The sequence below is a fragment of the Oncorhynchus mykiss genome, chromosome 1, assembly GCF_013265735.2.
Source record: "Oncorhynchus mykiss isolate Arlee chromosome 1, USDA_OmykA_1.1, whole genome shotgun sequence".
NCBI classification, from domain to species: Eukaryota; Metazoa; Chordata; class Actinopteri; order Salmoniformes; family Salmonidae; genus Oncorhynchus; species Oncorhynchus mykiss.
Window position 1 is genome coordinate 21043876 of NC_048565.1, and position 17500 is coordinate 21061375.

At 48.9% G+C, this 17500-nt stretch overlaps 1 long non-coding RNA gene across 7 annotated transcripts in view; it reads left to right on the forward strand.

Annotated features, from left to right (window-relative positions):
- Positions 1-17500, forward strand: part of LOC118945307 — a 68003-nt gene that overhangs the window by 25669 nt on the left and 24834 nt on the right. For 6 of the 7 annotated variants that reach the window (XR_005040456.1, XR_005040444.1, XR_005040433.1 and 3 more), the window contains one exon: positions 16705-17500. This exon is cut by the window's right edge and continues 504 nt beyond it. This is a non-coding gene — a long non-coding RNA (uncharacterized LOC118945307). Of the gene's footprint in view, positions 1-15461; positions 16064-16704 lie in introns of those variants that run through there. The other variant, XR_005040447.1, reaches the window with a different exon arrangement.

Genomic DNA, 17500 nt, shown 5'->3' on the forward strand with positions numbered 1-17500 from the left:
CTGTCCGGAGGAATGGACCAAAATTCACCCAACTTGTGGAAGGCTACCTGAAACGTTTTGACCCAAGTTAAACTTATTAAAGGCAATGCTACCAATACTAATTGAGTGTATGTAAACTTCTGACCCACTGGGAATGTGATGAAAGAAACAAAAGCAGACATAAATCATTCTCTCTACTATTATTCTGACATTTCACATTCTTAAAATAAAGTGGTGATCCTAACTGACCTAAGACAGGGAAGAGGTGCTCGAGGGAAACTGGTTCGCTTCTGACCTTGAAATGTAAAGATTCAGTTTTGCATAATGTACCAATGTATGTTTAGAAATAGGACCAGCTACTTATGTGACTCACTCTATATACTTCTCCCCTGTTTGTCTCCTAGTGTCGAATGATAGCCCTGAGATTAGCCCCAGCATGCTAACAACTATCACAGGTCAGTGAATGGCAGGGAGTCACTGAGCACAGCTAACCCTCCTTGAAAAAAACGAAGTAGACGGAGAGGCAGGAGTGATGGAGCTCGTCCACAGAGAAGGGAAGTTCTTCATCAGAGGAAAGATAAATGCCTTTTTTCCTCCAAGCCCAAGCAACATTTTTTGACATGGGCCTGGGTTCTCTATCAGCTTTACCCAGAGGAAGCCTTGCATTTGAGAATCAGATGCAGAAGAGCAAGGTTTTCCGAGCCTGTGGCTATCCTCCATACGATTCAACCACCTCTCAACCTCGCTCTTCTGCCACAACTCAGTAGAGCTGCCCGTGTAATAGCATATTGAGTCAATATCATATTTGCAAAGTAGATGGATCGATCAAGACCTGCTTTGGTTTAGAAGATAGGCAAATCTTCTGGGCATTTGAAATAGAGACATGACAATTCAGTAAATAAAATATTCACATCAATATGATTTGATAGCTACAATTAGCGTTGCTAGCCTACAGCCATGCAATAACATGTGCACATTGCCCTAATTGCCTTATATATCCTTTTACTGCACATACCTGTATGTCACTTTGTTATAGTTGTACATAGGAAGAAGAGTAGGCCAAGGATTTGTGATTTTACACAGCAGCATTTCCACACCCGACCACTCTCGCTTATGTTTATGGATAAGCTCCAGGATGGAAGAGGTAATCCTCTCATTTACAGTGCCTCAGATTCGGTCCACCCTATCTCCTCCTCCCCTCCATCCCTCCACCCCCCAAACCCAATTCAGCCCTACTCCACATCGTCATGGCATGTTGGACAGAGAAGATGGAGTCCTTTCTGTTTCTGTGGAGAAAAAGAACCCCCCTCTCACTCTGAGCACTTATTTGTACTTCCACAACACATTCAGACCATCAGCAGGTAGAGACAGCCTGATATGCCCACTAACACTCCCTAACAGCAACCTGAAGTCCTCCTCCAATGTTGCTAACCTGTCATTTTTGGTTGTACGGTGAATGCCACAATTCCACTGTTTTAGACAAAGTCATTTATCCTATTTTGTTACTGTTACTCAGAGGTAGATTTGTGACGGTATCCCAAACAAATATTGCATGTGTTATGGGTAGAATGTGATTGATCTGAGGTTTAGCAATAACAGCTAATCTCAAATACCCATGGTTCTCAAGGTTAGCATCTGCTTGAAAGCCTTCTGTTTGCAGAACATTTCCTCCAAGCTGTACAGATTTGTATGCATAAACTGCTCTGCTGGGCTGTTCTTAAAAGTTGATTTAAATTATAGCCTCTGCATTATACGGCTTGATAGGAAATAAATCTCTTCAAATGAATTCAGTGAATGGAGGGAGGTGAGGGCGGGGGAGCTGGGGACTATGTGGGGAGCAGTGGCGTATGTTAACATAGACTTTCATTTATCTGCAGTGGGGCTGGTTGCTGCTGAGTGAGGGAGGGGGAGAGCGAGAGAGAAAGAGTGTGTGTGTGAGAGAGAGATAGAAAAGAAAAGCATGGCTAATGGCCGTAAGGAGACATATCAGTGGCTGGCGGTGGGTGTGGAGAGCTGCGGATGATCATGGAACTCTAGTTGGTTCAGTGACTGAGGAACATGTAGAATATATTCTCTCTCTTTCTCTCTCTCTCTCTCTCTCTCTTTCTCTCTCTCTCTCTTAGCTGGAAAACATCAGTCTCTACAAGCCGAGCAGGCCTCTGGCAGCTATGCAAACCATGGTGCTGAATGGTGAGGTGTATTTATTAAGGGGGGTTTAGGGAAAGGAGGAGGAGGGGGGTCTCTGAAAAGGCAGCAGGCTGAGTAGTGAATGTGAAAGGGGTGAGGGTGGGCCAGGGCCAAGGGATCCGGGCCTCCAATGGTACAATGCAACGGCCAGAGCAGCTGTGAAAAGAGGTGTCCCCTTTTTCCCACGCCCAGTGCAACGTGAAACAGTGGCTCAGGCGGCCAGGGTCAAGTCACATTGCTAATATATACACTGGGCCTGTGTACTTATACAATGCATACACACAGCTCATTTAGTTTATGTGTGCACACAAAGAAGACAGATACACGGATGCACACACAGACAACGTCAGACAGAGGGAGGTACAGAGGGCACACTGACACAAATTTCTATCACATTGGAGCCATTGTCTAGTTCTATTCCAACAATCTTAGATTTTCCAAATTAACAAGCTGTCTGTGAGTAGACACACAGACACGCATACAGCCCTGCTAAGACACACCAAGAGACCTGCTGTCCTTATAGTCTGGATGACCATCAATTGGTCAATACATTAGTGGTGAAAGATTAAATTCATATCGGATTTGGAGAAGAAAAACAGAAGCCACATAGGATCTGTTTTTTTATAAAGTTATTGAATGATAAGAAACTTCAGAAAGATCAGACATTTTCTGTTGTTATTTTTAGGTTGAAATTTAATCAGCACTAAACGTAATCAAAACGAATCAAATGTTGCTAATGCCCCAAAACGGTTTCTTTATCCTCTGTAGTTTTTACAAACGGGCATCCCCTCCTACATCCCCAACAGTTGCCACCATTGAATCATTCTCTGATCCATAATCCGGTTTGCTCCTACTTCTTTGGCTCTCACGTTTATGTCTCAACCTTGACTGTGGGAAGGAAAGGGGCTCAGATTGGGCTGGGGGTCTAGGGAGGCTAGGGGGTTGAGGGGTGCATGTGTCAAGCGGCTAGCGGCTAGCCCTGGAGTGGAGTGCACAGTGGAGTAGAGACTCAGACAACCAGCCCTGGTCTAAGAGGTGAAAGACTGCCGCAGCCCTTTAGGCAATGGGGAAAACACACACAAACTCATAGCAACATAACAAAGTGGAATTTCAGTTACACTGCTAATCTATGTCCCCAATAACCTAGGCTAGTTTTGTTACTCACTGACTCACTGTTAGTCAAGCAAGGATATTGAATGGTGTGAGCAACTGTTTCCTGTGTTCTAATAAAGGCCTGTATTGTTTTAAGAGCACATTTAACAAAGTCATTTTCTTGGCTACACTAGTTTAAAAAATTGCTGTTATTGAATGGTAGGAAAATCAATATTGGTCAGAATTTTGAGCGATCTGATTGCAAAGCTGTCTGATTGGACTATTTTCAAGGTATAAACTGACTTAAAAAAAAATCCCACTCAATCTCAGACCTCCAACATTGCACAGTGACCACAGCCTTATTGTTTTGCCTTGTTGTTCCTATAGTAGCAGTCTGCCAATACACTCCCTAGTGCGGTGTCACAGTCAATTCTTCAATTCGCTCCCCCCTCCTTGTTTGCCCTCCTTATTGTTCCACATGTCCCATGAAAGCAGAGGCAACGTGCCCCTCTTCTCCCAGTAAACAACCAAGGGGACACAGATACCTGTCCTGACCAGCCCTCTCCCAGCCCTCTCACAGCCATCTCCCAGCCATCTCCCAGCCATCTCCCAGCCCTCTCTCCTCTCACTCAAATGATGCTGGAGAACAAGACAAAGGCGAGACTGACTTAATTAGCTAGACGATAAAAAGCATTGTGGCAATTACCCAGCACAAAGAGGCTGGAACTTATGGCCTGTTCATTTGGAGCGAGTCGACAGGACTCAGCCAGGAGTGCATTTTCCTGTTGCCTGGACTCCCCAAGCCTTTATGTGCAGAGAGAAGCAGCAACAAAGAGCCAGAGATGTACTCCACTGTAGAACCATTTCCAGTCCTTTCAGAGAAGGGACACCGCATTCTAGTCTCTTATTGGTTGAAAAGCATGTCGAACTGTAGCCTAAAAGCACGTTTCTGTTAATAAGGTTTGCTGTGGTAGTTCATGCATCTGGTATCTTGGGCATTAGTTTTCAGTACAGTGTCATTTCACTGCAGATTTTGACTAGCAGGAAAAGGTACACTTCTCCTCCCCCCATCACTCCATCACTCTTGAGTATCCTTGTGGCATATTCTGGACCTGCTAATTCTGGTTGGCTGACTGGCTGGTTGGCTGGCTGACTGGCTGGATGGATGGCTGGCTGACTGGCTGGTTGACTGACTGGCTGGTTGGCTGGCTAATTGTCTGGATGGCTGGCTGACTGGCTGAATGGCTGGCTAATTGTCTGGATGGCTGGCTGGCTGACTGGCTGGATGGCTGGCTGACTGGCTGGTTGGCTGGCTAATTGTCTGGATGGCTGGCTGACTGGCTGGATGGCTGGCTGACTGGCTGGTTGACATACTGACTGGTTGGCTGGCTAACTGTCTGGATGGCTGGCTGACTGGCTGGATGGCTGGCTAATTGTCTGGATGGCTGGCTGACTGACTGGCTGGATGGCTGGCTGACTGGCTGGTTGGCTGGCTAATTTTCTGGATGGCTGGCTGACTGGCTGGATGGCTGGCTGACTGGCTGGTTGACATACTGACTGGTTGGCTGGCTAACTGTCTGGATGGCTGGCTGGCTGTGGTTGTATGGTGCTTGTGTGCAGGGGGTCTACCTTCTACCAATAAGAGCAATCTCCTCTTTTCTGGAGTGCCCAGGGAGGATTTCCTTCATGAAGTCAAATAACATCCCTGTGACCCCTTCTTCCCTTTTTTATAAGAGTTCCTTAACCTTGATAAATGAAGTGGGGGGAGAGCAGGAAAAAGTTGTGGAGGGTTGTGGAGAGAGAGAGGAGCCGGCTCCCCATTCCGCTCGCTCCCTCGCTCTCAGGATCAATAACAGTCGGAGAGCTGCTGAACACTCCTGTCTGGCAGCCCTACCACTGGGGATGGAGGGAGGAGGGGGGCTCCCGTCCACTGCGGCCGAAAGAGGGGAAGAGAGTAGGAGAGAGAGAAGTAGAGAGAAGGGAAGAGAAGGGGAGCCTCCCAACCCACCCACCCTCTCCTGCTTGCCTGCCTGTCTGCCTGTGTGCCCGCTAGCAGCACATCTGACGTCTCCTTCTGTGGAGCCACAAGGTTACAGCGTGTCGATACAAACTCGCACACCCCTCCCACAAATGGGACTTGGCATGTTCAATCAACAGGGCTGCCAAATCCCTGATAAGTGTTACGGAGCCATATCTGTCTGTGCCCGCGTTGAGCTATGTTACCTGGATTCCTCAACTGTCCCCTAAATATCCTCTATAGAAGTCCCCCTAATGGAATTATCTGGTGCATTTGTCATTGGATTTGAATGGGCGGTGTGCGTGGGCATAATGAGGACTTTGATATTGAAATGCATAAGGAAAGGCCTCCGACTCACACATTTTACATCCAGTACCTGCAGAGTCATCCTCACCTAGCTCACCTTTCCTCACTTCTCATTCACTCCTTTATTTATCTTCTTGTTCTTTGAGCCACTGGTCTCCTTTCCCTCCTACCACACCTGATCCTTTCATCCTCTCCTCCCTGATCTCCTACTAAAACTCCTTGAGTTCACCACTCCAACCTCCATCCTCTCCTCCTCCATGCTCCACCCTCTCCTCCTCCTATCCCATCCTCTACTCCTCCTACCTCTACCCTCTCCTCCTCCAACCTCCATCCTCTCCTCCTCCAACCTCCATCCTCTCCTCCTCCAACCTCCATCCTCTCCTCCTCCAACCTCCACCCTCTCCTCCTCCAACCTCCATCCTCTCCTCCTCTTACCTCCACCCTCTCCTCCTCCAACCTCCACCCTCTCCTCCATCAACCTCCATCCTCCTACCTCCATCCTCTCTTCCTCATACCTCCATCCTCTCCTCCTCCAACCTCCATCCTCTCCTCCCCTCTCCCGCTTTCTCTCCTTCTCTGTTACCCTCTTACCCTTGTTGAATATCACTCCATGCTGCTCCTTCTTCTCTCTCTCTCCTCCATTCCTATCCTCCTCCTTCTCCTCCTCTCTCTCACTGTGTTTAATTGAGTCAGTGAGCAGTTGACCACACCCGTCATTGGGGGGGAGCAGGTTTGCCCAGCCCTCCCAGGAGGGGAGACATTGTTAGGGCCACCCCGCCGGTGTAATCCCCTCCACTGGGACAAAGACCTGGTCCCCCTCCACCACTGAGGGGCATTAGCCCCCACAAGAGCCCAGTCCTGGCCTGGCTTGGCCCAACAGCCTCTCATAAGCCCCCTTGCCCCCATACCTGGTCAAAGGTAATGAACTACGCGGGGGATAAAATACCATTTGAGATTTTTCGTAGGGCATGCCCCCCACCCCAAATGACACACTGCAAGGGCTCTGTGATTCATCAAAGGCTAAGATAGCATTTAGATTTGGTTGTTTACCGACTCACTGAGATACCCATGGAGGTGACATTGTTAGCTACACAGGAGGAGAGGCTCCATGTGGAAGTGAGTTCCAGGCACTAATGTTGATGGAATAAAGAGTCCAGGGAATATCCTTTAGGCTCAGGCATATATTCATGTTCCACATATCAAAATGATAAACTAATAATGTCAGTAATTGATTAATCATGTGAGCTTGTGTCACAAAATTCTTTAAAAACATTCACACATGTTCATCATTATGTTGATGTAGGCTGTGTATAGGTATGTTACAGTGGAGTCTGCTGCGGGAGGACGGCTCATCATAATGGCAGGAATGGACTCAATGGAGTGATATTAACCACATCAAACACATGGTTTCCATGTGGTTGTTACCATTCCATTGACTTCCTTCTAGCCTTTATTACGAGCCATCCTCCCCTCAGCAGCCTCCACTGATATGTTAGTTCACAAGCATGTACATTGACACAGTTATTCATGTAACATATTGAGCTACCAAGCTCTTGAGGAACCACCCCCACTTCCTGCTAGCCTCCCACTATCTCCTGTTCTTCGCCTGTTCTTCCCCTTCTTCGCCTCTCTCTATCTCTCTCTCTCTCTCTCTCTCTCTCTCTCTCCCTCCATCTCTTTCTCTCCGTCTTCCCTTTTCTCTGTCTCTCTGTCTGTTTCACTCTTTCTCTCCATTTCTTTGTCACTCTCTCGCTCATGCTCTCTCTCTTCCCCGCCCCTTTCTTTCTCTCTCTCCCTTTCTCTCTCTCTCTGTCTCGCTCTCTCTCTTCATGGGCTGCAGTGAGATCAGGGAGACTCTCTATATCACCAGAGCTAAAGCTAGCCACACCTCCACTGGCTTGATGACACACACCCGCACAGGGAGAGAGGAGGCAAGGTTGCCATGGGAACCACTGGTCAGAGTTTACCAGAGGGGAAACAAACAAAGTACTGTTCATAAAAGCAGGTTGTATAGTGTGCAGTGGAAGCAGAGATCCACGGTGTGTGTGTGGCTATCTGTGTGTGTGTGTGTGTGTGTGTGTGTGTGTGTGTGTGCGCGCATCACGATCAGTGTCCTTTTTATTGTGATGTCACTTCTACCATGTACTCACACTGCGATCCTTTGTGATTTTGAGGTTTATTTTTGTATTTGATTTTTTCTGATTGTCATGGTTTCCCTAACTGCTATCTGAATCCTCAGTGATTTGGCTACTCTTACAAAATAGACAACATTTCTTCATCAATTTTAGCTCCCAAAATGTTTTTAAACCTTTGAGCATTGGCATGAATAGGGTTAGAATGTTCATAAACACATGACATATCTCATAATGCACTTCTGAGCCTCTTCTGCCTCCACGCTCATATTCTCTGTGTGTGTGATAGCGTAGCTAGCGTTGGCGAAGAGGGGCTTAGCACAAGGCGCAGTGTATCTGTTCCATGTTTCTTTAAAGGGGATCTCCTAGTGACAGTTCTCGCTCTGCCATGCCCACTGCGCTGGTATCCCACTCTCACACACACTCTCACACACACTTTCACCCCTCTTCGCTGCTCCTCTCCTTTCTGGATTTGTGTCGGAGCTGTAGTCTGGGGAGGAAACATGGGGCATCTAGCAGGAAAAAAGTATGTCTCATGGTAGTTGGACGTTGGCACCTGTGCCCAATCTGAACCGCTGCAGCTACATCTCACATCTCTCTCTATCCCCCTCTTTCTCTCTCTTGCTGTCTCTCTCTCTCTCGCTCTCTCTCTCTTTAGCCCCCTCTTTCTCTCTCTTGCTGTCTCTCTCTCTCTCTCTCTCTCTATCCCCCTCTTTCTCTCTCTTGCTGTCTCTCTCTCTCTCTTGCTCTCTCTCTCATTCAGTCTCCCTCTACCAAGAAGAGGCTATATTTTTGGGGTCTATAAACTATAGCTATATGCAAACCCATGTCAAAGCCCCCCGCTCTTAGAAGAACGCACCATGCCTTCATCGCTATGTTCCCTCTGTTTTCCCTTCATTCCAACGCTCTTTAGTTCTGCACTTGGCTGCTTCAATCATTTTTATAGCATGATCTTTTTCTCCCCCCTCTCCTTTTTTTTAGCATGTCCAATGAAAGTTCCCCCTGTACCCCACCGCCCCTGCCTCTGCCTCTGCCTCTGCCTCTGTCTCAGCCCTCTCCTTCGGAGCTGACAGATAGACAAACACACTGTTCTCTGTTTCTTTGCCTTTCACCTCTCAAGCCTCCCTCCCTCCATCCATCCTGCCGGCCCGGCACAATGCATCCGCTTTATCCTGCGGCCTGGAGAATGCAGCCCTGAACTAACAATATCACCAAGGCTGTCTGAATGCCGGGGAGCCCCATTGTGTCCTAGCAGAGGGGAGTTAACACCCATGTCTGAGCCCAATGAATAGTATTATTGTGTCTGAGACATGCACCTCTCCCCCGGTCACCCCGATCTCCCCCTCTTTGAACCCCTTACACACACCCTATTCTTGTCCCAACAGCTCAGTCCCCCCTCTGTCCCCATATCTCACCCCTCAGTGGACAACTCCCAATTTCCAAATACTTACAGACACTCCGAAGGTGTATTTCTTTATTTTCTCCATGTGGAAATAACCCTGAGGATTTTATAGATTTTTTTGTTACAGTGGAAGAGGAGAGAGGAGGAGAGAGGTGGAGAGAGGAGGATTGGAGGAGAGAGGAGGAGAGAGGAAGAGAGAGGAGGAGGGAGGAGGAGTGGAGGAGAGAAGAGGAGAAATGAAGAAAGAGGAGGAGAGAGAAAGAGAGAGGACGAGAGAGGAGGAGAAAGGAGGAGAAAGGAGTAGAGAGAAGAGGAGAGAGGAGGAGAGAGGAGGAGACATGAAGAGAGAGGAGGATAGAGGAAGAGAGAGGAGGAGTGGAGGAGAGAGGAGGAGAGAGGAAGAGTGAGGGAGAGAGTGGAGGAGAGAGGAGGAAAGAGGAGGAGAGAGGAGGAGAAGGGAAGAGAGAGGAGGAGAGAGGAGGAGAAAGAGAGAGAGGAAGTGAAAGGAGGAGAGAGGAGGAGTGGAGGAGAGAGGAGGAGAGAGGAGAAGAAAGGAGAAGAAAGGAGGAGAGAGGAAGCGAGAGGAGGAGCGAGAATGAGAAAGGAGGAGAAAGGAGTAGAGAGAAGAGGAGAGAGGAGGAGACATGAAGAGAGAGGAGGATAGAGGAAGAGAGAGGAGGAGTGGAGGAGAGAGGAGGAGAGAGGAAGAGTGAGGGGGAGAGTGGAGGAGAGAGGAGGAAAGAGGAGGAGAGAGGAGGAGAAGGGAAGAGAGAGGAGGAGAGAGGAGGAGAAAGAGAGAGAGGAAGTGAAAGGAGGAGAGAGGAGGAGAAATGAAGAGAGAGGAGGAGAGAGGAGGAGAGAGGAGGAGAGAGGAGGAGAGAGTAGGAGTGGAGGAGAGAGGAAGAGAGAGGAGGAGAGAGGAGAAGAGAGGAAGAGAGAGGAGGAGAGAGGAGGAGAAAGGAGGAGAAAGGAGTAGAGAGGAGGAGAGAAGAGGAGAGAGGAGGAGACATGAAGAGAGAGGAGGAGAAAAGAAGAGAGAGGAGGAGAAAAGAAGAGAGAGGAGGAGATAGGAGGAGAGAAGAGGAGACAGGAAGAGAGAGGAGGTGAGAGGAGAGAGGAGGAGAAATGAAGAGAGAGGAGGAGAGAGGAGGAGAGAGGAGGAGAGAGTAGGAGTGGAGGAGAGAGGAAGAGAGAGGCGGAGAGAGGAGAAGAGAGGAAGAGAGAGGAGGAGAGAGGAGGAGAAAGGAGGAGAAAGGAGTAGAGAGGAGGAGAGAAGAGGAGAGAGGAGGAGACATGAAGAGAGAGGAGGAGAAAAGAAGAGAGAGGAGGAGAAAAGAAGAGAGAGGAGGAGATAGGAGGAGAGAAGAGGAGACAGGAAGAGAGAGGAGGTGAGAGGAGAGAGAAGGAGAAATGAAGAGAGAGGAGGAAAGAGGAGGAGAGAGGAGGAGAGAGTAGGAGTGGAGGAGAGAGGAAGAGAGAGGAGGAGAGAGGAGAAGAGAGGAAGAGAGAGGAGGAGAGAGGAGGAGAGAGGAGGAGTGGAGGAGAGAGGAGGAGAGAGGAGAAGAAAGGAGGAGAGAGGAAGCGAGAGGAGAGTAGAAAGGAAGAGAGAGGAGGAGAGAGGAGGAAAGAGGAGGAGTGAAGGAGAGAGGAGGACAGAGGAGGAAAGAGGAGGAGAGTGGAGGAGAGAGGAAGAGAGAGGAGGAGATAGGAGGAGAGAAGAGGAGACAGGAAGAGAGAGGAGGAGAGAGGAGGAAAGAGGAGGAGAGAGGAGGAGTGGAGGAGAGAGGAGGAGAAAGGAAGAGAGGAGGAGAGAGGAGGTGAGAGGAAGAGAGAGGAGGAGAGAGTAGGAGTGGAGGAGAGAGGAAGAGAGAGGAGAAGAGAGAAGGATAGAGGAAGAGAGAGGAGAGAGGAGGAGAAAGGAGGAGAAAGGAGTAGAGAGGAGGAGAGAAGAGGAGAGAGGAGGAGAGAGGAGGAGACATGAAGAGAGAGGAGGATAGATGAAGAGAGAGGAGGAGAGAGGAGGAGTGGATGAGAGAGGAAGAGTGAGGGAGAGAGAGGAGGAGAGAGGAGAGAGGGGGAGAAATGAAGAGAGAGGAGGAGAGAGTAGGAGTGGAGGAGAGAGGAAGAGAGAGGAGGAGAGAGGAGAAGAGAGGAAGAGAGAGGAGGAGATAGGAGGAGAAAGGAGGAGAAAGGAGTAGAGAGGATGAGAGAAGAGGAGAGAGGAGGAGACATGAAGAGAGAGGAGGAGAAAAGAAGAGAGAGGAGGAGATATGAGGAGAGAAGAGGAGACAGGAAGAGAGAGGAGGTGAGAGGAGGAGAGAGGAGGAGTGGAGGAGAGAGGAGGAGAAAGGAAGAGAGAGGAGGGGAGAGAGAGGAAGGATAGAGGAAGAGAGAGGAGGAGAGAGGAGGAGTGGAGGAGAGAGGAGGAGAGAGGAAGAGTGATTAGGAGAGAGGAGGAGAACGGAAGAGAGAGGAGGAGAGAGGAGGAGAGATGAAGAGTGAGGCGGAAAGAGGTGGAAAGAGGAGTAGAGAGGAGGAAAGAGGAGGATAGAGGAAGAGAGAGGAGGAGAAAGGAGGAGATAGGAGGAGAGAGGAAGAGAAAGGAGGAGAGAGGAGGAGTGGAGGATGAGTGGAGGAGAAAGGAAGAGAGAGGAGGGGACAGGAAAAGAGAGGAGGAGAGGGGAGGAGAAAGGAAGAGAGAGGATGAGAGAGGAGGAAAGAGGAGGAGGAGAGAAGAAAGGAGGAGAGAGGAGGAGAGGGTATAAGAGAGGAGGAGAGAGGAGAAGACGGGATGAGAAAGGAAGAGAGAGGAGGAGAGAGGAGGAAAGAGGAGGAGAGAGGTGGAGAGAGGAGGAGAAAGGAAGAGAGAGGAGGAGATAGGAGGAGAGAAGAGGAGACAGGAAGAGAGAGGAGGAGAGATGAGTAAAGAGGAGGAGAGAGGAGGTGTGGAGGAGAGAAGAGGAAAAGAGAAGATAGAGGAGGAGAGAGGAGGAGTGAAGAGGAGAGAGGTGGAGAGAGGAGGAGACAGGAAGAGAGAGGAGGATAGAGGAAGAGAGAGGAGGAGAGAGGAGGAGTGGAGGAGAGATGAGGAGAAAGGAAGAGAGAGGAGGAGAGAGGAGGAGAGAGGAAGAGTGAGGCGGAGAGAGGTGGAAAGAGAGGAGAGAGGAGGAAAGAGGAGGAGAGAGGAGGAGAGAGGACGAGAGAGGAGGAGAGATGAGGAGTTGAGGAGGAGTGGAGGAGAAAGGAAGAGAGAGGAGGAGAGAGGAAGAGAAAGGAGGAGAGAGGACGAGAGAGGAGAAGTGGAGGAGAGAGGAAGAGAGAGGAAGAGAGGAGATAGGAAGAGAGAGGAGGTTAGAGGAGGAGAGAGGGGGGGAGAGAGTAAGAGAGAGGAGGAGAGAGGAAGAGAGAGGAGAGAGGAGGAGAGAGGAGGAGTGGATGAGAGAGGAGAGAGGAGGAGAGAGGAGGAGATTAGGAGAGAAGGAGAGAAGAAGAGAGAGGAAGAGAGAGGAGGAGAGAGGAGAGAGGAGGAGAGAGGAAGAGAGAGGAGGAGTGGAGGATAGAGGAGAGAGGAAGAGAGAGGAAGAGAGAGGAAGAGAGAGGAGGAGAGAAGAGGAGAGAGGAAGAGAGGAGGAGAGAGGAGGAGAGAGGAGGCCTCCAGGTTGTGTGGTGGTAGTGGTGTGATGAAGGTAAGGGATGGACAGGGTTGAGTTTGGCCATGGTTTTTCACAGTTGAAGAACATAATGGATCCTGAGCGCATGAAGAAATGTCCCCCACACCGTTAACATAATAAGAGGGTGCTGAAACCATTTGAATAATTTTAGACAATACAAAAGTGTTTTTTAACAAAGTTTCTGAAGACACTGGCTAACACACTTGTATACCACCATATTCAATATGTGCCAAATAGCTAAATAAAAAACAAATCAAATCAAATTTTATTGAACAGGCAGTGGCTCGGGTGGTTGTTGTCCTTGATTATCTTTTTGGCCTTCCTGTGACATCGGCTGGTGTAGGTATCCTGGAGGGCAGGTAGTTTGCCCCCGGTGATGCTTTGTGCAGACCTCGCTGGCCTCTGGAGAGCCTTAGGGTTGTGGGCGGAGCAGTTGCCATACCAGGCGGTGATACAGCCCAATTGTGCATCTGTAAAAGTTTGTGAGTGTTTTTGGTGACAAGCCGAATTTCTTCAGCCTCCTGAGGTTGAAGAGGCGCTATTGCTCCTTCTTCACCACGCTGTCTCTGTGGGTGGACCATTTCAGTTTGTTCATGATGTGTACGCAGAGGAACTTAAAACTTTCCACCTTCTCCACTACTGTCCTGTTGATGTGGATAGGGGGCTGCTCCCTCTGCTGTTTCCTGAAGTCCACGATCATCTCCTTTGTTTTGTTGACATTGAGTGTGAGGTTATTTTCCTGACACCACACTCCATGGGCCCTCACCTCCTCCCTGTAGGCCGTCTCGTCGTTGTTGGTAATCAAGCCTACCACTGTAGTGTCGTCTGCAAACTTGATGATTGAGTTGGAGGCGTGCATGGCAACGCAGTCATGGATGAACAGGGAGTACAGGAGAGGGCTGAGAACGCACCCTTGTGGGGCCCCAGTGTTGAGGATCAGTGGGGTGGAGATGTTGTTTCCTACCCTCACCACCTGGGGGCGGCCCGTCAGGAAGTCCAGGACCCAGTTGCACAGGGCAGGGTCGAGACCCAGGGTCTCGAGCTTAATGACGAGTTTGGAGGGTACGATGGTGTTAAATGCTGAGCTCTAGTCAATGAACAGCATTCTTACATAGGTATTCCTCTTGTTCAGATGGGTTAGGGCAATGTGCAATGTGCGTCGTCTGTGGACCTATTGGGGTGGTAAGCAAATTGTAGTGGGTCTAGGGTGTCGGGTAGGGTGGAGGTGATATGGTCCTTGACTAGTCTCTCAAAGGACTCCATGATGACGGAAGTGAGGGCGATAGTCATTTAGCTCAGTTACCTTAGCTTTCTTGGGAACAGGAACAAGGGTGGCCCTCTTGAAGCATGTGGGAACAGCAGACTAGGATAAGGTTTGATTGAATATGTCCGTAAACACACCAGCCAGCTGGTCTGCACATGCTCTGAGGACGCGGCTGGGGATGCCATCTGGGCCTGCAGCCTTGCAAGGGTTAACATGTTTACTCATGTTGGCTGCAGTGAAGGAGAGCCCACAGGTTTTGGTAGCAGGCCTTGTCGGTGGCACTGTATTGTCCTCAAAGCGAGCAAAGAAGTTGTTTAGTTTGTCTGGGAGCAAGACATCGTGGTCCGCGACGGTGCTGGTTTTCTTTTTGTAGTCCATGATTGACTGTAGACCCTGCCACATACCTCTTGTGTCTGTGCCGACTCTACTTTGTTTCTATGCTGACGCTTAGCTTGTTTGATTGCTTTGCGGGAGGAAATATCTACAGTGTTTGTATTCGGTCATGTTTCCGGTCGCCTTGCCCTGATTAAAAGCCGTGGTTCGTGCTTTCAGTTTTGCCATCAATCCACGGTTTCTGGTTGGGGAAGGTTTAAATAGTCGCTGTGGGTACAACATCACCGATGCACTTGCTAATAAACTCAATCACCGAATCAGCGTATTCATCAATGTTGTTGTCTGACGCTATGCAGAACATATCCCAGTCCACGTGTTTGAAGCAATCTTGAAGCGTGGAATCCGATTGGTCGGACCAGCGTTGAACATAGCTGAGCACGGGAGTTTCCTGTTTTAGTTTCTGTCTATAGGCTGGAGTCAAAATGGAGTCATGGTCAGATTTTCCAAAAGGAGGGCGGTGGAGGGCTTAGTATGCATCGCGGAAGTTAGAATAACAATGATCCAGGGTTTTGCCAGCCCGGGTTGCGCATTCGACATGCTGATACTATTTAGGGAGCCTTGTGTTCAGATTAGCCTTGTTAAAATCCCCAGCTACAATAAATGCAGCCTCAGGATATGTTGTTTCTAGTTTACATCGAGTCCAATGAAGTTCTTTCAGGGCCGTCGATGTGTCTTCTTGGGGGGGGTATACACGACTGTGATTATAATCAAAGTGTCACGTTCTGACCTTTATTTCTGTTGTTTTTGTCATTATTTAGTATGGTCAGGGCGTGAGTTGTGGTGGGCAGTCTTATGTTTGTTTTTCTATGATTTTGGGATTTCTATGTTTCGGCCTAGTATGGTTCTCAATCAGAGGCAGGTGTCATTAGTTGTCTCTGATTGAGAATCATACTTAGGTAGCCTGGGTTGCACTGTTTGTTTGTGGGTGATTGTCTATGTTAGTTGCTTGTGTCAGCACAGTCCTTATGTTAGCTTCACGGTCGTTATTTGTTTATTGTTTTTGTATTCAGTGTTCAGTACTTTCTTTAATTAAATATTCATCATGAACACATACCACGCCGCATTTTGGTCCTCCGATCCTTCTCGCCTCTCCTCTTCAGATGAAGAGGAGGAAGACCGTGACACAAAGAGAATTGCAGCATGTGATTGTAAGGAATTCTAGGTCAGGTGAACAAAAGTACTTGAGTTCCTGTATGTTGTGATTGCAACATGTCTCGTTAATCATAAGGCATACACCCTTCTTCTTACCAGAGAGATGTTTGTTTCTGTCGGCGCGATGCTTGAAGAAACCTGGTGGCAGTACCCAGTCTGATAACATATCCCGAGTGAGCCATGTTTCTGTGAAACATAGAATGTTACGATCTCTGATGTCTTTCTGGAAGGCAACCCTTGCTCAGATTTTGTCTACCTTGTTGTCAAGAGACTGGACATTGGCTAGTAGTAAACTCGGGAGCGGTGGGCGATGTGCCCATCTACGGAGCCTAACCAGAAGACCCCACCGTCTGACCCTTCTGTGTCGCCGTTGTTTTTGGTCGCCGGCTGTGATGAGATCAATAATTGTCGTGGGTGGTGGACCAAACAGAGGATCCGCTTCGGGAAAATCATATTCCTGTAATGTTGGTGAGGTGATGTTGCTCTTATATCCAATAGTTCCTCCCGGCTGTATGTAATAAGACATAAGAATTCCTGGGGTAACAATGTAAGAAATAATACATAAAAAAACGAAATACTACATAGATTCCTAGGAACGCAAAGCGACCATCTCTGTCGGTGCCGGCACAGCTAAGGCAGTGAAGCAGAGTTTGACTTTCTCTATTGCACAGTTTTTGTTATTTTAGGGGGGGGGGGGGGGGGGGGTTACCTATATACTGGTAATTGCAAAATACCCCAAACTTGGTGGACCTTTGGGGTTGGGGATATAGGAGGTTATTGGTAAACAGGATTATGTTTATGAATTCCACCAGCACTATGCTGATTTTTATAATAGGACCAGATGCTGTCACTGGCTGTAGGGAAAGCTAATAGCTCAGATTACAGTTGCCGGTTTCTTCCTGCCTGACACACTTAACTCAACATTTCAGATTTTCCTCACGCGGGGAGGGGTGGTGGTGGGTGGGTTTGAGAGTCATCTCACAAATTGAGATGGTGCCAAAATATTCACCCCCACATCTCCCTGATCAAAGCACAGGGTTGACATCCGGAGTGGGCAACTTAAGCTCAACTTGTTGTTTTTCTCCTTGTCTCTTGTTGTTTGTGTGCAGGAGCAGGAGAAACAGAGAGAAAGAAGATTCGGAAGAGAAGGAGAGTGGGAGTGGGTGGAAGGAGAGGAAAAGAATGGAGCAGTGAGTGGTGAACCAGGGAGCAGGTGAACCCAGTAGTGGATGGCCATAGGCTCTCTGGCTCTTCTCTGCTCCGTGCAGGGGTCTCAGGGAGCTGGCTGGGGCCAGCCAGGCAACGGCGGAGTGGGCAGGCGAGTCGAGGCGAGGGGAGGCAAAGTAGGCTCTCATCCCCGCTGGCAAGTTGCTCCTTGGCAGCGCGGAGTAGCAAATCAATATGGAGGAGAGAGGCTAGCAGGGGTCTCCCAGCACTGCCCCTGGCCCTAGAGCCCAGGGACCCAGCGCTGCCAGCCCTCTCTTCCCTCTCCCAGTCCCAGAACCAGCCAACCCGCACTGTGTGTGTGTGTGTGTGTGTGTGAGAGCGCATGTCTGTGTGTGTGGTTCCGCCGGAGGGGCTTTCCTGGCTCAAGACCACTTGATATAACTTTGCCTGTGAGCGAGAGAGCGAAGGAGAGAGAGAATAAAAAATGGACGTCAAAGGTCTTTTTCTCCTATTTTTCCCTCTGATTACTCGTTTCACCTGACTGTTTGAATGAGAGTTCAGTGAAAAGGCCTCTTCCATTGAATTGAACAGGCGTCTCTCGTCAGTCCCCCTCCAGTCATGAACTGTACAGCCACCATGCTCTCCACATCTGATGAACCAGGATAAAAGGCCAATTTGAACTACAGATTCAGATTAAATCTTGTATTTTTCGCCTCCCATTTTCTTCCTTATGACTCA